The sequence below is a fragment of the Lacerta agilis genome, chromosome 2, assembly GCF_009819535.1.
Source record: "Lacerta agilis isolate rLacAgi1 chromosome 2, rLacAgi1.pri, whole genome shotgun sequence".
Lineage (NCBI taxonomy): Eukaryota > Metazoa > Chordata > Lepidosauria > Squamata > Lacertidae > Lacerta > Lacerta agilis.
In genome coordinates, this window is record NC_046313.1 from 67,622,073 (window position 1) to 67,640,792 (window position 18,720).

At 42.2% G+C, this 18,720-nt stretch overlaps 1 protein-coding gene across 4 annotated transcripts in view; it reads left to right on the forward strand.

Annotated features, from left to right (window-relative positions):
* The window catches only part of SEMA3F (semaphorin 3F), a 123,517-nt gene that overhangs the window by 64,438 nt on the left and 40,359 nt on the right, over window positions 1-18,720 (forward strand). The gene's annotated exons all lie outside the window — the stretch shown is intronic.

Here is an 18,720-nt window from a genome sequence, read left to right on the forward strand (position 1 = left end):
GTCAAAGGCAACACTGCTTGAACCCATGCCCAGAAAGCATGAAACAAACAAAACCACTTAGATCTGTGCTTTCTAGGCATGGAACAAGCGGAAGTATAGATGAACCCAAAGTCAGAGACATAAGATCAAAGCTGCCATACCTAGGACTTAATTGGGTGACTTCTTCACAAAGTCAGCTCTTGACTTGCTAGCCTAGAACAAATCTGTGCATGAACCAGAGGCCATGTTGGAGCTGAGTTGGGTACTTTTATCCATTTTTCCTGCCCATTTAAGTTATTCAAGAAAACATTGAAGCTTGTGGAGAAATGAGTATCTCCATTCCTGCAGCCCCTGCCCTGTTCCTCTTGTCTAGGAAGACACACTCTGCACTATCTTATCCAGCAGTTGCTCAGTCCCCCTCAGTCTGGGATTGCCTCCTTTTCTGTGCTCACACACAGATTGTTCAGCTGTGACGCCAAAGTTAATGAGAACCTGCCATGTCTTTCATTGGGGTTATTTGCAAGGCACTGGGTGCTACCTTTTTTGCTGTGTTCTTTTTTTGCTTGATGGGATTTTTAATGCAAAGAGACAGCAGCCTGCACAAGGCCCCTGACAGGCCTACAGCACATGGGGGAAAGACTGACTGACACAGTGCTCACTTGAGAGCAGAACAATCTGTGTTTCTGTGCTACTGCTAATTTGCTCTAATTATTTCTTGTCTAGATATGAGTGACTGAACTGTAGAACAGCACCACCCCCCTACATCTTAAATGGGTTTTGCACAGCTTTGAATGCTTTTTTTTTGTTTGTGTAACTATATATAGCGACTTTTCAGTACTATATGTTTGGATATACAGCCCAGAATTGTTGAGTGTAAATGCCATGACTGAATAGTGTGCATGCTAGTTTAGTTTAAGCAGAATATATAATGCTAGTAATGTTTATTTTTATTTAACGACCTGCTTGATTGTAATAAAACTTCTTACGCATTTTACAGCAAATGTTCCTAGTAATGTTAGTCATTGTACTCATCATAATTGAACATCAAAGGTATGCTTGTATCTAATTAAGTAACTTTTGACTAAATGATGCAATAAAATTTGTTCCATACAAGTTTATTTCCCTTCTTTGTAGTAAAAGATTTAATTATCTATCCTGTGTCTCCAGGTTTGTCTGTGTTATATACTTTTCAAAAAATGTTGGCTACTTATAGAAAAAAACACTGGTTTGACAACTTCTACAAGATGGAGCTTTTTCATCCCTGTTCTGTTGTGGCCATATCTGAGATTTAATCAAGAGAGGCACAGTTATTCAAGACAAGATTCATTTTTTGTTGTAAGAGTGTGTTTCCTTCTTTCCATTTTTACCTCCACTGGAGAGTTGCCTCTATGAGCAAGCAGCACGTTCCTCCTAAATGTTAAGCTGTTAGAGGCTTGGCTTTAAGATGAAAAAGGTGTTCATTAATAATGTTGTGTATCATTTGTGCTGTGCTTCTGAAACAGCAGTTGGAGTCAGATTTCTGAAAATACAAACTATAATGAATTCTCCTGAAACAGATTTTTCAGAATAGAGCTGTACAAATGTTGTTCCATCCTAACATGGATTCAGTGAATCAATAATCTCATAATTTAGCCTGTGGCTCTAAGACTTTGGGGTTCATCAGAACAAGGGATGAGGGCTCATCCACATATACCTTTTGCCGTGTGTTTTCTAGGCACAGGTCCACACTTCCCCAGTCCATGTCTGAACGTGGTTTTTTTTTACCCCACCGCATTCCTCAGGAAAACAAAATCTTTACTGCTGAATCAGAACAAACAGCAATTCCAGTTTTCCGTGGATTGCTGCTTGCTCAGATTCAGCAGCAAAGAGCAGGTTTTCGTGGGGGAAATGCCAGAGCGCCAAAAAAGAAAAAAAGGAAAGGAAAGGAAAGGAAAGGAAAGGAAAGGGGGAAAAAGCTGTGGGACCTGAACATCCCAGACTTGTGCCTAGAAATGCAGAGCAAAAGTAAGTGTGGATGAGCCCTGAGGGTTTTGATTGTATATTACCCTGCTAATGAGGCAGGGTAACAAGTGTAGAATTTATAAATGTGAATACTAAACTTGTTGTTGTTGTTTGTTTGTTTGTTTTAAAGAAAGATTGTGCCATGTCCAGGAGCTGAGCCTGAGCTAGTGTTAGACTATTGAACAGTTAGGCAAATTCCGTGTTTCTATAATCCCAGCTCCAGAACTAGTTAGTGTAAGTATGATTTTGTAGCACTTTGCTGGATTAAGTGGAAAAAGTCATAGGTTACAGAAGTAATTTGCTTACGAAGGGAGCCGCTACTGAGACCTATTTATTTCACTCTTGAGTGAATAGCTACCGGTAAGTATGTTCCAACTTCTGACAAAGCTGCAGAAGGGCATAGCTGTTGATTAAATAAATTGTTCTTTTTTTTTTTGGCTGTAAGGTGCCATGTGTATTGATGGACCTATATAAATAATATATAACCACCACGATACTTCTAGCTGTAGCTGTGCATGAGGAACTATGCCTGTTTCGGGGGGGGGGGGGAATCTGCAGTGAGCTACTGCCATTCAGTGGATTGACAAGTCACATGGGTATGCTGTCAGTCACCCTCCCTGATCACTGTAATTTGGGAGTGTAGTCAAGAGAATTTCCATTATTCATTTTCCAAATTTGTGGCGGGGAAGAGAAGCATATACTGGCTAGTCATCCACTTGCATGTGCATGAGTTTGAAAGGTGGGGGTGGGGAGGTGGACACAGCTCCAACACTCCAAAGCAGTTTGCTTCATGATGACTCTTTAAGCATTTTGCAGCAAAAGGGCAGAAATTCTCAGACATATGGACCCCCTACCCAAGTAGGGATTTGTTTAGATCAACTAGGGGCACTGGGAAAGTTTTTAAAAAAGCTCACCTAGGAAAAATGCTTTTGTATTTTGTTGGTTGGTTGGTTCTATGAAGGATGAGTTATGAACGCTTTAAATCATACATTGGTCCCTAGCTTTTACACATGGTGTTGGCATTTCTGAACAAACAAAAATATTTGCTTCTTGCTTCTTGGTTAAAGATCTGGCTTAGCTTATATCCAAACCATGACAGCAGCCTCTACTCCCATCCAGTGTGGTGTAGTGGTTAAGAGCGGTAGACTCGTAATCTGGGTAACTGGGTTCATGTCTCCACTCCTCCACATGCAGCTGCTGGGTGACCTTGGGCTAGTCACACTTCTTTGAAGTCTCTCAGCCCCACTCACCTCACATAGTGTTTGTTGTGGGGGAGGAAGGGAAAGGAGAATGTTAGCCGCTTTGAGACTCCTTCGGGTGGTGATAAAGCGGGATATCAAATCCAAACTCTTCTTCATCCCTGTTTGAGCTCTAGTCATTGTGATTAGTAGCCAGAGCCTGACAGGTTCAACTATGCTACCTCTTTAATGTTTTACTGGGATAAGGGAGGCCTATTTAGGGCCATATAGCAATCTTGTATGCTCCCATCTCTTGCTCAGAAGCAGAGATTATGTCATGGAAGTGCATCAGTGAACCACATCCTGGTGCCATCCCACTATTGGGGACTGGTGTGCCAAATGAGAGCTACAGGGCCAGTAGCAAATCCAGTTTATTCACTGATACAAATGAAATTAGGCAGGCCCAGTGGCAGGGGGCAGGGAGAAGCACGTGAAGAACGCTGGGGCCCCTGCCTCCCTGTGAGGAGGCAGCAGCTGGGGATGAGGCAAAAAAGGCAGAACCTAAACAAGATTTAATACTGCTTTGGCCTTACGCACCCTTTCCCTATTAACCCCCCTGCTTGCTGTATGGGAGGCCCTCCAAACTGCTGCCCAGCTTCAGTGTTCTGACAGGCAAATTGAGGAAGAAACAGATGTTGGAGCTGCTGCCAGATGCTTCATCCAGATGTTTGTTTGTGTTGAGTGTAGACACAAATACAGACTCACCCCTGTGCTGACATTTGAACATCCATGCTGCTTGAAGGTTGCACATACATTTTCTGCCACACAGAGTCTCAGAAAATGAGAAGATTTGCATTGACTTGCTCGTGTTTTGTTTAGTGACCATCACATATACTTCTTTTCATAGGTTTGGTGATGCATAGACATTCACAACAGGCGTACAAGCAAACACATAGACACACACCCATAATTACATGAGGCTATTTCAAAATACTTTAAAACTATATTCCCCCCCCTTTGGTACGTCTGAAGGTTAGTCTTTTTCTTCCACTGCTACAGAAAAAGAGCAACGTGAGAATGGAAAAAATGTATAGATCACCTAAACAAACACTGTACACAGTTAAAAATGTTAGCAGGATTAATATAACACTTGTAATGTAATAAGTCTGTGGTTATAAATGGAAATTTGAATATAAATTTGGATAATATTATAAGATGCAGTATAAAAAAGAAGTTTTATGGAAACCACGGGGGTGGGCGGTGGAGGGAAGTCCAAGGATTCAGAGAATCCTATATATGTATAAAATTGATTATATTTGAATACAAAAGATATTTGTAAAAACTAAAATAAAAATATATTTAAAAAAGAAAAAGAGCAACATGCACTCCAATACTGGAAAGAGGAAACATGCAGTACCGTAATTGCAGGCATAAAAGACAAATTTAGCACTAGATTAATTAAATAGCAGGTCAGGGTACTTTTAGGGGTGGGGTGGGAAGGGAGATGGTTGATTGAAAGGTTAGATATAGGCTTCTTCACTGCAATGGTATGACAGAGAAGCACAATGCTTCTAAAGGTGGTGGGGTTTGAAAATTGCTTGAAAACTACTGGTAAATTAAACTACTGAGTACATTTAACTACCCAATAAGGACTTCTATCGTCCCCGTAATCATATTCCATGCTAGAGTCACAAGAGCTAGAGTCATTTAAGGCATCACATTGCCTGAGGCTAAGGACAAGATACCTTCCTCCCATTTCATGTATAGAAGCTGACCCTCTGGCCACTGAATCCTCCACCACTGTACCTGAGAGCAACAAGCTAGGCATATGACACCCAGAGATCTGTCCTCTCAGCAGCTTGATGCCACTTGCTTACTGCTCCTCTTGGTGTCTGATCACTGCCTATGCAGAGCTTTTCAAACTGTGTGTCATGACACATTAGTGTGTCGGCTGCAGTGTGTAGGTGTGTTGCACTAACGCTCCCCGCACTCCTCCTGTGGCTGGAAAGGGCTCGTTTAACCTTCAGTTTGCTCATAAAACTGAATTACCATGTCGCGAAATGATGCATGTCCAAAAAGTGTGTCACCAACTTGAAAAGTTTGGAAAGCTCTGGTCTGCAAACAAATGTTATGGTTCAGCAACAGTGGTGCCAATATGTATCCTGTGATGAGCAACACATGATAACTCTTGGAGTGCATGGTTATACTTGTCTGTCTCTCCGCTTGCTTGCTTGCTTAGTCAGGGTCCGTTCCCAGTGGTGCTTTCTGTGTCACACTGAGAAAAGGCAGCTAGGCAAGACAGACAAATAGGCCAGCAACAAGCAAACATAATCAGTATGAGCTTATTTGGATGGGAATGGCCAAAGGACTCAGGAGGTTAGCTTGCTGGCAGAGGGGCTGCCTTAATCACTCCCCAGCATCAACCACCTGTGACAGCCACCTCACTGTTCTGAATGACAGAGCTGGCCTAAATTGCAGTAGATTCCCTAACTGGAGTGAAAGTTGCATTGTTCCGGAGGCAGTGTTCTGTCATTTGAGTCCTGTAGAAATGAGATATTCTGTGCAATGGAAATGCTACTTAAAGGAAAGATGTTTGTATCTCCTGCAACAAATTTAGAATGCAGCATTTATTGTTTTAGAAATGTTTTATTGGAAAAGCCTCTGATTCACAGTCTTGAATTAGAATACACACATGTTGCTTGTACTGCCACTTATAACACTAGTGATCTCATTCATATTCTATGCTGATATAGTTCCAACAAAGACCACTGAAATGACATAACTACCAGTCTTCAAAATGCTGTACCAGTTTGACCCACATTGAAATAAATAGGGCTTGTATGGATGGAGCAGCCTGAGGATTGATGTTAACACAGTCTTTGATATAGTGAAGTTCACACACTGCCATATAGGGACCCACTCTCCTCAATTGATTGTGTACTGTACACCCATGAAAGGCTCTGTCAGGAATTCCTTATTCCTCCCCCCCATATTTTTAGTCAGTCACATTCTAAGTACTGTAATGAGATAACACCGTATCTTAACAGAGGAAGCTGTTTTGATTGGAAAATGTATCTCTGGCAAACATGTTGACTATAAAGGCTGTGGGGCTGCATACAGATAGACAGATTTTGTCTGAGTGAAGAAAGATGTTGATGGATATTTTTATTCCCCTTAGATCGAAGTACACATTTCATTAACCATGTGTGGTTCCTCTTCACTTGTAGATGTTCCTTTTCTGCTGTCTACAATGGTTGTTGTTGTTCAGTCGTTCAGCCGTGTCCGACTCTTTGTGACCCCATGGACCAGAGCACGCCAGGCACGCCTATCCTTCACTGCCTCTCGCAGTTTGGCCAAACTCATGTTAGTGTCTACAATGGTAGACCAGTATATTTACTCATGTATGCACACCCACTAACACTCTCCTCTCTGCTAGTTTTCTACTATTGAATTCCTCCCGCCCCTCAGGTTAGCACTACAGGATAAAATATATTTAGGAGATACACACACACAAAACAAAAAACTGGAGTTTGGGGTGGTAAGCTGCATGTACCGGTAGTTAAAATCGTATGTAGCTTGAGTCGTGGGGATTTGAACTGCGACCTTCTGATCTGCAAGCCCAAGGCTCAGTGGTTTAGACCTCAGTGCCACCTGCGTCCCCTATGTGATGTGGTAGTGATGAATTATTGATCCTTGCAAAAGTTCTATTGACTGAAAGCAGGCTGTCCTTTCCTGGGCCCCTACCAAATGTTGTTGGGAAAACTTTTTCTTACTCAGTATGTCTTTTAAATATGTCATTTACATGGTCCTCCCCCCTTCCTTGCTGGAAGCACTTGAATGACCTTGAAAAGCTTATTATTTCAGCAATAACTGGCATAGTTGAGATTGCAGCAACTCAGCAGAGAAATCAAAATAGGCACATTCCACTGGGCTCCCCGCCCCATCCTCCCCCTGGCAAAAAAATGCCTGCAGATGGGAGTTAGACTTTCAAAAAAGAGTGTGTCTCAACCCAGTCCAGTATTTTGGAGGCAAAGTCTGTGTGGTTGGTGATGGTAGGTGGTCAAATCAACCAGTGTATGCCCTCCACCAGATTGAATAAGAATACCATGCCAGCTGTTGAGAGCCCTGTTTTTCCTCAGAAGAGAATGATTAGGTAGCTTTGAGTATTGCCGACACATGAAATGTGTGTCAGCTGTTAACCCAATTGTGCACTCTGTACCCCCACAAGAGGATGTAGCCTGCCTTCATAATATAAAATATTATTGTCATGTTTGTATCTGGTCAGATTCTATTTCTGTATTTATTAAAACATGTATTAATGTCGTTCATCATATTTGGAATGGCAGTTACAAAATAACATTTAAAATCCTTAAAAATGGACTAAGATCTGCACAGATTAAAATGCCTGGATAAACAGAAATGTTTTTGCTTGGCACTGGAACTATTGGGTAGTTGGTGCCAGGCAACCCCCCCTCCCCAGCACAACCAGGGTGCCATTATTAAGAGAGCCATCTCCCTTGTAGATGAATAATGTACCTCTGAGGGACAGAAGGGACTAGATGAATGATCCTAAAGCCTTACCTTTACAGAGCTCACAGCAACATATATCTAGGGTTATACACTCTTATCATTGAAATAAGCAGTGATTTGCTCAGGGCCATCTAGTGATCTTCAATGATATCAGTCCAGGTTGAACAGTCTACCTACTGCCCTACATTAGCTGTCTTAATTCTGATATCACCCCTAATCATTCAGCAGCCACCCCTAATCCTGTTGCATTTTTGCTGAAAGAGGGGTAAGATAGTGGAGGGTGACTAAGAACATGAGTAGATGGAGAGTATAACTAGAGTATAAAGCCTGTTATATTTCTGGTGACACTGAGGGTGATAATGAAACCCTGGCTTGCACCCAAGGCATCTGTAGCACTCCTGGCTGCCATCTGTGTGCCTCATTTAGTGACTGAATATTCATGACCCTCATTAAACTCTTTCAAATACTTCCCCAGCAGAGGAGCTAAAAATAACTTGGGGGAAGGGGGAGGGTCGCCCCCTTTATATTCTATAAAGCACCCAGAATCTGGTAAAAATAGGGGCCTCTAGTTATCACAAGCAGCCTTTTCTTACTAGCCTTGGCTCCCAAATGGGTCTGAAAAATGAAAAGTATTGCCACCACTCCACAATGTCCAAGTGGCAACATGGTCCTTCTCATCCTGGCTCTGTGTGCTTTCACTCCTTTTTCTGCCTCTTCTTCCTTTCCTGGCTGAGCTTTCAAGCATTCAGAGAGGCTGTATTGAGGGCACTTGCCTGCCTCTTAAGAGGCTGTGATTAGAGACTGCTATAGCTTGTTACAGATATACTGATATGAAGGGAACCATGTGGTCTCTAGGAACTTCCTGCAAGTATAGGAAAGGTGTTCAGACTTGCAATAAAATTTTGCACAAAATTTAAATTTGGCAAAACTCCTGAACTTACATTTTTGTTGTTGAATAACCATACTTATCTAAATTTTCATTCAGAATTTGAATCAGATACTTCCTTTAAAAGAAAACCCTGTCAGTTCTGGTTATCTTTAAGGCAATAGTGTTGCCGTTAATTTGTTTTCTACCTTGTTTCCCCCATCAATCCTTTACCTCTAACTGCAACCGTAACTCTTACTATTACTGACAATGTTGTAGAGGGGATGAAAGCAATTCCCTCCCTCCCCCAAACCCCTGATTTTCCCCAATCAGATTTGAGATGGGAGAAATGCAAGTAACAGAATGGAAGATGCATACATGTAAGGTAAGAGCTGACAGACGGCAGGAGTGGATTGATAGAGTTGGCTAGCTGCCATCTCAAGCAGTGAAGCAACTAATGTCGCATAGCTTATGGGGATTCCTGAGGAATGACATCTGCATTGTTCATTTTTTCAAGAAGACAAATGCAATAACAGAAGCACTGAGCATGCAGTCTCAGGGCCTCTAAACAAAAAAATGTTTCTTTCTGTGATTGCTTCTTCACACGCACTTTTAAACTATAAAGTTGTGCTTGTGCCCAAAACTTTAAATTCTAATTTCAATGCAACTCCGTTCATGTAGACTAATTCGAGGCCACTGAAACTTCATGAGTCTAGTCCCTTTCCATGATGCAAGATTGGGGCATCTACCTCAGGTGTAGGGTGGCCACTTGTGTACATCACCAGAAAAGGAGACACAGATTTACATAACAAGTGCACATGCTGATTCATATGTATAAGTCCAAATCTAGAAATGACCACTCTGATTTAAATAGAAATGTAATGCATCCCATTATAGTGAACTGGAGTCCAACAACATCAGGAGGGACACAGGTTCCCCATTCCTGAAATAAATATATTCTGAAAGTGTATCCTCTGTAAAGTAGGATATACAGTATGACTACCCTACTCAAGTAGAAAATTTTGGTTGCTGTTACAGGACAAGAAACTATAAGCTTTAATAAGTATAAGTATTGTTATCTTCTTGAAGGTAAAGGAACCACTTAGCATATTATGTTCCAAGCATCAGACTATATTTGGCTAGCTAGACCCAATGAGCTGCTTCTTATAATGTAAGAGAAGGGCACTTAACTCTTAGATATCTTAGCTGTTGGATGGGTACATCACTCTTGAAGAGCGTCACACTAAAAAATAACACTCTGGTGTGGTTCACTACACCACCTGATTTGTTCTGTTCTTCCATTCGGTCTCAAAAGCTGAGTTAACTACCGTAGAAGGAAGCAGTAATGTGTGCACTGGAGGCTTAGAAACCGAGGGACTATATCCTTGTGATGTGCATGTGCACACAAAAACACATATGTGCAGCAGCACCAACTATGTGTCCCTACTTATAAGAGTTCAGATTTACAGCACTTGGCAGCTAGGGTGTCAACCTCCTCCTCTAAATTAATAACAGGTTAAACTGTGTGTGGCAATGCTCCTTGCACACCAACTGGATGTGCCATTTTATCATGAATTGTGTCATTCCCTATCTGCTGTTAGGATCAGGGAGAGTTCCCAGCTTGTTGCCAATGTCATTTGCTGTATCCTCATGTCAAACATGTTGTTAAATTATGTGAGGCACACGCAGCTGGTTCACAGTGCCAGAGAGCCTTGCAGGGGTTATGTGTGGAGAGTGTTCTTTTGGATACTTTCCTTCTGAGAGCTCTCAGCACGAACCTTATTCTAGGAGTCTTTATTAAATGGCCTGGAGCCAAGGACAACAGCAGGCAAGGATCCAGGCAAGGGACAGGTAGTGAGGAGGAGGAGGAGGAAGAGGAGGAAGAGAGAGAGAGAGAGAGAGAGAGAGAGAGAGAGAGAGAGAGAGGAGCAGCTTGGGCACATTCCAGGGAGATCACATATTCACCAGCTCCGGAGCCCAGCACTGTTAAAGAGACAGAACAAGTGCACAATTTCCTGCACAGCTTTGCCAAAAATGGTATGTCTCTGCCTAGGTAATACCATTTGGGAATTTTCTTCAGTGCTGTTCTGCAAACAACAAGTCTATGATCTTGAATACGTTAGAAAAGCCGTTTTGTGCCTAATACAACAGGTGGTACGTGTTAACTGCCCCTGTGGTACACCAGGTCAGCTCTGCTTCCCCCTTACTCCTTTTGGCACGAGTGAGTGAGTTTGTACTCTTTCTCTTGTTTTCTAATCTTGAGCATTCTAACCCAGCTAACCACTGAGTTGCAAGTAAGTTCCTCCCAGTCTCCTGGCTCCCATTTGTAGATGCAGTACTCGGACTCTCAGCGCAATTATTATCAAAGGCTTTATTCCAAAATTCACTACACAGTCTAAACATAGATCAGGTTATAGGTGCACAGGTCTCGAAGATACGTAACTAGGTGCAAGCTGAGATGTTGTCTCAACACTTGACACACACTGTTGGCTCTCCTTTTGAAGAGCAGGGTGGGCACAATCATTCAGATGGATGGGCAAACAAATGGGCACTACTGCAAGTCAGCTGGGTTTACTTATAGCAGCCCAGCAGACAGTGAACCCTTAGAGGACGTTGTCAGGGTTGGTGCAGCTGGTTCACTGACCAACCTAGGCTCAGATGCCTCCCCTGGAGCTGGAAGTGTTTCACTAGTCAAAGGTGGGGTGGAGACAAGGTCAGATCGCTCTAGGGCCATGCTTTCTCTTGACAAACCACTCAGCTCCTCCCAAGCATCCAGATCAACACTCTCAAGACTGCTTGGCCCCTTCTCAGCGTCAGGCTCCACACACTATTCCCAATCCTCCTTCTCCTTGGATCAACCTTGCCAAAAAGTCTCAATGAGGCTCATGATACTCAAGACTTTTACCAGCCATGTCTCTAGTCCCAGGGAAAACACAGCAATGCCCTGTCATGAACCCAGAGCTCTTCATAGTTTGTTCACTGACTATATAGACAGACCTCTCCCAGTCCGAATGAACATATCAGTGTCCCATTTCCTTGTTTACAGTATGAAAATCAGGCATCCTTTTAATGCTGCAAAGGTGAATCACGAATCAGGCCACATGAACTTCAGAGAAGGTTCTGAGACCTTTGCAAGACATTACTCTGATAATCAGATCTTATCCTTCTGGTGTCTTTGGGGATTTAAAAACACAAATAGGGAAATGTAACATTGGGAGAGTCTCAGGTGCAGGGACAGTAAGAGCATTCCTCAGATACACCTGACAACTTGAGTTTGTTTACCCTAGTCTAAGTTTCCAGCATCAATTCTTCGGCGATCAGCCTTCTTTATGGTCCAGCTCTCACTTCCATACATCACTACTGGGAAAACCATAGCTTTAACTATACGGACCTTTGTCGGCAAGGTGATGTCTCTGCTTTTTAAGATGCTGTCTAGGTTTGTCATCACTTTTCTCCTAAGAAGCAGGCATCTTTTAATTTCAAGAAGGCTGATCGCCGAAGAATTGATGCTTTTGAATTATGGTGCTGGAGGAGACTCTTGAGAGTCCCATGGACTGCAAGAAGATCAAACCTATCCATTCTTAAGGAAATCAGCCCTGAGTGCTCTCTGGAAGGACAGATCTTGAAGGTGAGGCTCCAATACTTTGGCCACCTCATGAGAAGAGAAGACTCCCTGGAAAAGACCCTGATGTTGGGAATGATGGAGGGCACAAGGAGAAGGGGATGACAGAGGATGAGATGATTGGACAGTGTTCTTGAAGCTACCAACTTGAGTTTGACCAAACTGCGGGAGGCAGTGGAAGACAGGAGTGCCTGGCGTGCTCTGGTCCATGGGGTCACAAAGAGTCGGACACAACTAAATGACTAAACAACAACAAAGTTTCCAGCAAACTCCAGCTATGGAGGATAGAGGCAAGGGAAAGAGAAATTATAAATAGCTTAGCATGGAATTGTGTCTCCAGCTAGTGGCTGTTTGCAGTGAAGGTATGAAATTCTGTGCTGTGAAGATGGTTTCCCTCTTTTGGCAATTCTGCTAGTCAATGTGCAGCAAAGAAGGGGTGGCATTGATACAATAATGGTTAGAACTGATGGGATAATTGGTACTCTTTGCAGTGTATATCTCATGCCTTCAAAAAGTTTGCAGTTCAGTCAAGCAGCAAAAACAATATCATACAGCTCCAGAGGTGATGGTGACACCAGGAAGAAGGAAACTAGTTAAGCCAACAAATGCTGAAGTTTATCTGGTGAATGAACCTGTTCACAGAATTCAAGGCCATTTTGGAAACAATGCATTGCTGAAAGCCACAGGGCTAATCCGGCTTTTTGTTCCCCCTTCCATAGCCAACCTCTGGTCCATGACCAAATCTTAGTTCCCTCTCATGGCAACTAAGCTTCTTTTCAGAGCCTCTTATGAAGGATTCTGTCAAAGGCTTTTTTGAAAGTGCAAATAAAATGGTGCCCCATAATTCCGCTTTAGCTGCTGCTGCTTTGTGGGCTCATTAATAATGTATGAGGCTAACTTCAGCTCCGTGTTTCCAAACACAAGCATCCTGCCCTGATTCACCTCCCCATCCCCCCAAAGCTAAGGGTATTGTTTTCTTCAGCAGATGAGACTTTATGAATTGTTTGGCCTTATGCATGCATGAGGTAGCAATGAAGAGGACTTCAGCCAGTACGTGCCATAATCTTGTCTGTAGATTTGTTAAATATTTATTTTATTTAGTTCATTTGAATTTAGTTCAGCTGTGTACCTGCAGCGTGTGTTGCTGATTGAGACACATTCCAGAACTTCTACAAAGACAGCCAAGCACATCCTTAAATACACGAGTTAATCTGCCCTTGCATATGAAGAATTAACTTTCTTTGTCACTTAGCTGTTTTAACACATTAAAATGTTGCTGTGGGTAGTAGCCAATGAGAGTCCTACTCAGAGTAGAACCTTTGAAATTAATGGAAATGACTAATTTAAAACTATTGATTTCAGTGGGTCTTCTCTGAGTATACTGTAGTTGGATACAACCCTGTGATTGTGCATGGCGGATTCTGGAACATATACATTTTTAGGGACATGCACCAAACTGTTGCAGCCACTTTTGAATACCTGCCTTGTATTAAATAGACACAATACAGTAAGCTTCTCTGGAATCACCCAGCACAGAAGGTATCACTTTTGATTAGTTCTACAGATTGGCTTAGAGCCACACACCTCTGCATTTCTTTTGAGGCCAGAGGCAGGGAGAATATGAGTTCATTCTGTCAGGAACTTGAGAATGAAGCTAAACACACACACACGTATGTTTAATCTCTTAGTTGGTCTCTAAGGTGCTACTGGAAGGAATTTTTTTATTTTTTATTTTGTTTTGATGTATGTTTATGTTCACAAAGACCCATTTGGAGGGGTGACTATTTGGAGTGAAAAAGCAACAGGTGGGAAAAAGTTAAGCATCTCCTCAAAAATCACCTTAGAAAAAAACAGCTGTCCTGTCGGGCACTTCCTTTACACATGTAAGTGTAATATGTAGTTCTGTCCTCAGTCACACTCTTTGGCAATCCAAAGCAGACTCCCTTACCAGGGCCAACCTGCATATCTGGAGGTTTGTGTCAAGTCTGCTGTCAGTTTTCCTCTCTTGGTTTTTATATACTTTGTACCTTATTTCCCCTGTCATTTGTAATGGGGTTCTTCTGGTCTGTCTTCTAAGCCTAAATAGTCTTCAACTTTTAAAATGAAATTTTCTGGTGCATTGACAGGACATAGGAATAGAGCTCCTGACCTGGGGTAGAGATGAGTAGTTTTGGGGAGGCTTGGGTTGAACCTGGGGGGACCCTGCAGGTTTTCAATGCATCCAGGGCACGGCTTAAAAAGTGTTGTTTACCTAGATCAGGGGTGGCCAACTCCCAAGAGAGTTAAAAACTGGCAGTAATCTACCGCCTTTTGTGGGGTTCAGGTCAAAGTTGTGGGGGGGGGGTTGGGTCAAGTTTTTTCAGGGAGGAGGTAGAATGTGGAGCTTTTTTTAGGGGAGCCACAGTTATTCAGCTTTTTGGGGGGAGCCAATGATCTACCACTGATCTACCGCAGACGTCCAGTAATCTAACGGTAGATCACAATCTACCTGTTGGACATGCCTGACCTAGATGATAAATCGGCCTTGCTGCTTGCTTTTCTGACAGCTGGCCCTTAGGTAATAACGATAACAGTTATGTGGTTGTCCCCCCCCCACACACTTTTCTGGCTTTTCTCCTGCCACCTGAAGATACTTTATAGAGCAATTTCCAGAGAAATAGCTATGTTAGTCTGTTATAGACAAAAGAACGGAAACTCTTGCACCACCTTAAAGTCCAACAAATTTATAATGACATAAAGTTTGCATGGACTCAAGATTCCTCCCCCAAAGGAGCCATTCAGCTTGGCATCCCTGCTCTCTTTCCTCTTACAGTGGTGCCTCGCAAGATGAAATTAATTCATTCCGCAAGTCGTTTTGTATTGCAAAAAATTCGTCTTGCGAAGCACGGTTTCCAATAGGAATGCATTGAAATTTTCGTCTTGTGAAGCACGAACATAGAAAAATTCGTCTTGTGAGTCACCTAAAAAAATCGCAAAACCCTTTCGTCTAGCGAGTTTTTCGTTGCGCAAGGCATTCGTCTTGCGAGGTACCACTGTATATGGGAAGTATTTGCATGGATCCAGAGCAAGGAATTTTAAGTAGTGGCATCAGATTTTGGAACTTCTGACCAAAGGACATCTTTGTAAGCACATATTTCGAATCTTTCTGCAGATTGGTGGAAAATATTCTCTCTGGGAAGGATTTTTATCTTCTGTCTACTTTAGTGATAAGTTACTTTAATAATGACAACTTTTCTGATTGGTTTATTACAGCTGTTTTATGTTGTCTGTTTGCTATCCTCCCTGTTAATCCCATTGTGGTTTATTTCACTATATATAGCAGGTCTGGAGAGCCAAGTGTCTCTCTCCAGGCCTCTTTATCTGTCCTTCAAGCCTCACTCTGACCCAGGCTCCTGTCTCCATACTCTTCCTTGGGTTCTTTTGCCTGGTTGACCCGCATTTGTGAACTGTTACAATACCTCTTCCTTGCTTGGATGGAGGATGGAGGGTTTCTTTTGGCAGTGGCTGAATTTTACTGTGGAAACCCACATCCTCAATATATTCCAAAATAAATCTTATTGGAGATACTGGTAATATACACAAATAAATCCTTCCAATAAACAAGTTGTTATTGTTGTCCAGATCTGTTTGTACAGAATAGGTCATAGTAATCCTGTGCATGAAATCTCACAGTGATGAAACCTACAAAGTGCACATTTGAGACTCTTTGGAATTTCCCCCTGCAGTCCTATATTTCCTTCTTTGTCCTCTGATCTTTTTACTCTTGTAGTGTCTTTTCAGTCTCAGGGCTTCCTGCTTGCTCTCTTCTCTTTATGTTACTGGCTGATCTGTTCAGATGCTACAGGATAGCTTTGTGGGCTAAAGAGTCATGGCCTGTTGTCAGCCATTACTTAGCTGCTCTGATGTCAGAGAGAGGCCTGGCATCTGCAGCCTAAGCAGCTGAGCTGTTTTGGGAATTAACAGGATTAGGGAATTTCCCTAATAAACTATTGTTTATTACGTAATCACGTAATGATTGCCAGGAAACACTATGGGTTTCCAAGTAATCCTTGCTGCTTAGATGAGTAAGCAGTTTCAAAAACCAAGCAGAAGACTCTTGCTGCTGATGTACATGACGATGATAATACTAATAGCTGGTCTAGAATTTGTTTTAAAATACTTTTATCCTTTGAGTTCCAACTTTCTGTAGTGGTGAGCAAGGAAGGCAACAACTTGAAGATGAGGATAAGGATGATGATGATGATTATTATTATTATGTATTCCTTTATCCTCAAAGAGGAAGGGGAAACAGAGGTCTGAGTAAGCAACAGTTCAAGCCCTTGTTATATTTAATGTGAAAAGATCTCCTACAAGTACTGTATAGGTTCCCTGCCTGTGAAGTTCACAGTGGCAAGAAATGATTCCAGCCCTACTGCATGCCCTCCTCCCAGTGAAAATGCTAGGATGGTAGACATGTGTTCTATATTAGAGCCTGTTGTGGTCCAAGTCCAGTTTTAAGGTAAAAAATTAGTAACCTTGAAGTTCCCCAGCCACATTTATGTCTCTGGATAGCCTACTGAGCAGGCACAAAGATCACATGGTCACGGTCAGTTTAAATAAGAGTAGTTGTTTGTAAAACTGCATAGATACATATAAATTAGCACACATTTCCCCCTGCAAATCTGTGTCCTTTCTGCCCTCTTTTTGGATAAAGCATTTCCTCTTTTTTGGCAACATGCAAGTAGCCACTCTAGCGGCATCACTCCTGCACAAGCAAAAGGGCATGTGGTCTTGAGTGTAATGTGTTGGACCTGGTTCTAAGGATTTGGTGGAACCTAGGCCTTGTAATGTCATTGATGCACCAGTGGCTTAGAAAAATTGTTACCACGAATAATGTATTTAGTTCTTTATTATTATTATTATTAGTAGTAGTAGTAGTAGTAGTAGTAGCAGCAGCAGCAGTAAATTTATGCAATATCAAAGAAAACAGGGAAATTATAATGACCCGTCGAACAGAGGAGTTGTACAGAGTGAGTCCTTTAAAAGAGGCCCCGTGGATATAGAGTACACATGTTCCACAGGGCCTCTTTTAAAAGACTCACCCTGTATGTATATGCTAGATAAAAAATTCAAGTCACTTTGCATGTGAAGCTGCTCCCACTTCTCTTCTTCACTGGGAGGGAGGCCAACTTTTTGGATTATTTATTTCAGGAAAGGGCCTTTTCAGATGGAATTAATTTGTTGATCCCCATAATGTGTTGATCAGTCTGCCCTTACACCCATCAGTTGGAACTCAGTGCAGTTATACTGTAACAATTGTTGTTAATGATCAATCTGCTTGCATCTGAACTTTGGCTTTGGTTGAAAGAGAGCCTGACAACCCCCCCCCCCCGCACGTCGCAATGTCAGCTGAAAGTGAAGGTGTGAGATCAGTGCCATATGCAGGTCAGGTGCCACCTGGCTTATTCTTGGACACTGCAGATTTAAGATACAGGTGCATTATTACTCAAGAGTGCTTATTTGTGAATATCTTGTGGGTTCTGTGCATGGACAGAGATACTACTTTCTTTTTTTAATTAAAAAAAAGCTATTAGTTTCAAAACAAATGTTTTGTAAATACATTAACAGAAAAACAAACAAGGCATGGGGCAATGACAGTTGTTGATAACATCGTTGTACTACTATATAAAGGATCAGTGTGATTTAGAGAGACCTCTTTCCCCCTAAAGTATCTCAGACAGAATTAGATATGGAGAAGGAAAGTAATACACAAAACATCAGAACAGAACCCATTATTCCCAAATCCCTGCCCAGTCTCCTGATCAGTAGGAAAGCTTACTGTTTGGTGTAGTCAAGTGGGAGTTCCTGTTACGTAGGTTAAAGATTGCTTGGCTACAGGTGAATGCTTTGTGTTTCCGTCTTTGTTCACCAAAAAGTTTATTATAGACAGTTGCATTTCCAAGATTTTGGGCTCAAGCACTAGCCTATTGGGATGGAGGATGGCTATTAGTCCAGAAGAGGCAAGGATGCCTATTAGTGCAGAAGAGTTCCAGAGCAGGTTGGTTAGTATCAGAGAGGCCGAAGGCAGATGCTTAACCAAGGACAGGCAGAATTTCAGATCCCAGGCAGCAAGTTGCTCAGACTAAGGGGCAGCCTCTTGAGCTCAGGGATTTATGGGTTTTGTGGATCTGGACTAGCCCTTGGGACCAGTTGACAATGCTCAGACAGGATAGTACTGCAGCCTAGATGGCACCCTTGGATGCAGAACAAAAGAGTGAGAAGAGCACTAGAGCACGAATAATGGAAACCCCTGTTAAGGTTCATCACCATCCTGGCTTCTTACCTGTAAACGAAACGAAATTCCCCTTTCACAGTAAGGGTGGCCTGTACTGGCTGGAATAAAACGTCTAATATGTTGCCTAAAATTGGGCAAAAACTTGTGCACTGTGTGGCTCGAATTGATAAATTCAGACTAGGCCTTTTCCTAAACCCTTCTACTTTTCAGTCTAGTCATCAGGTGAGAAACATTCAGTGAGCAAAACTGTGGGGAAAGTGGACTCAAGATT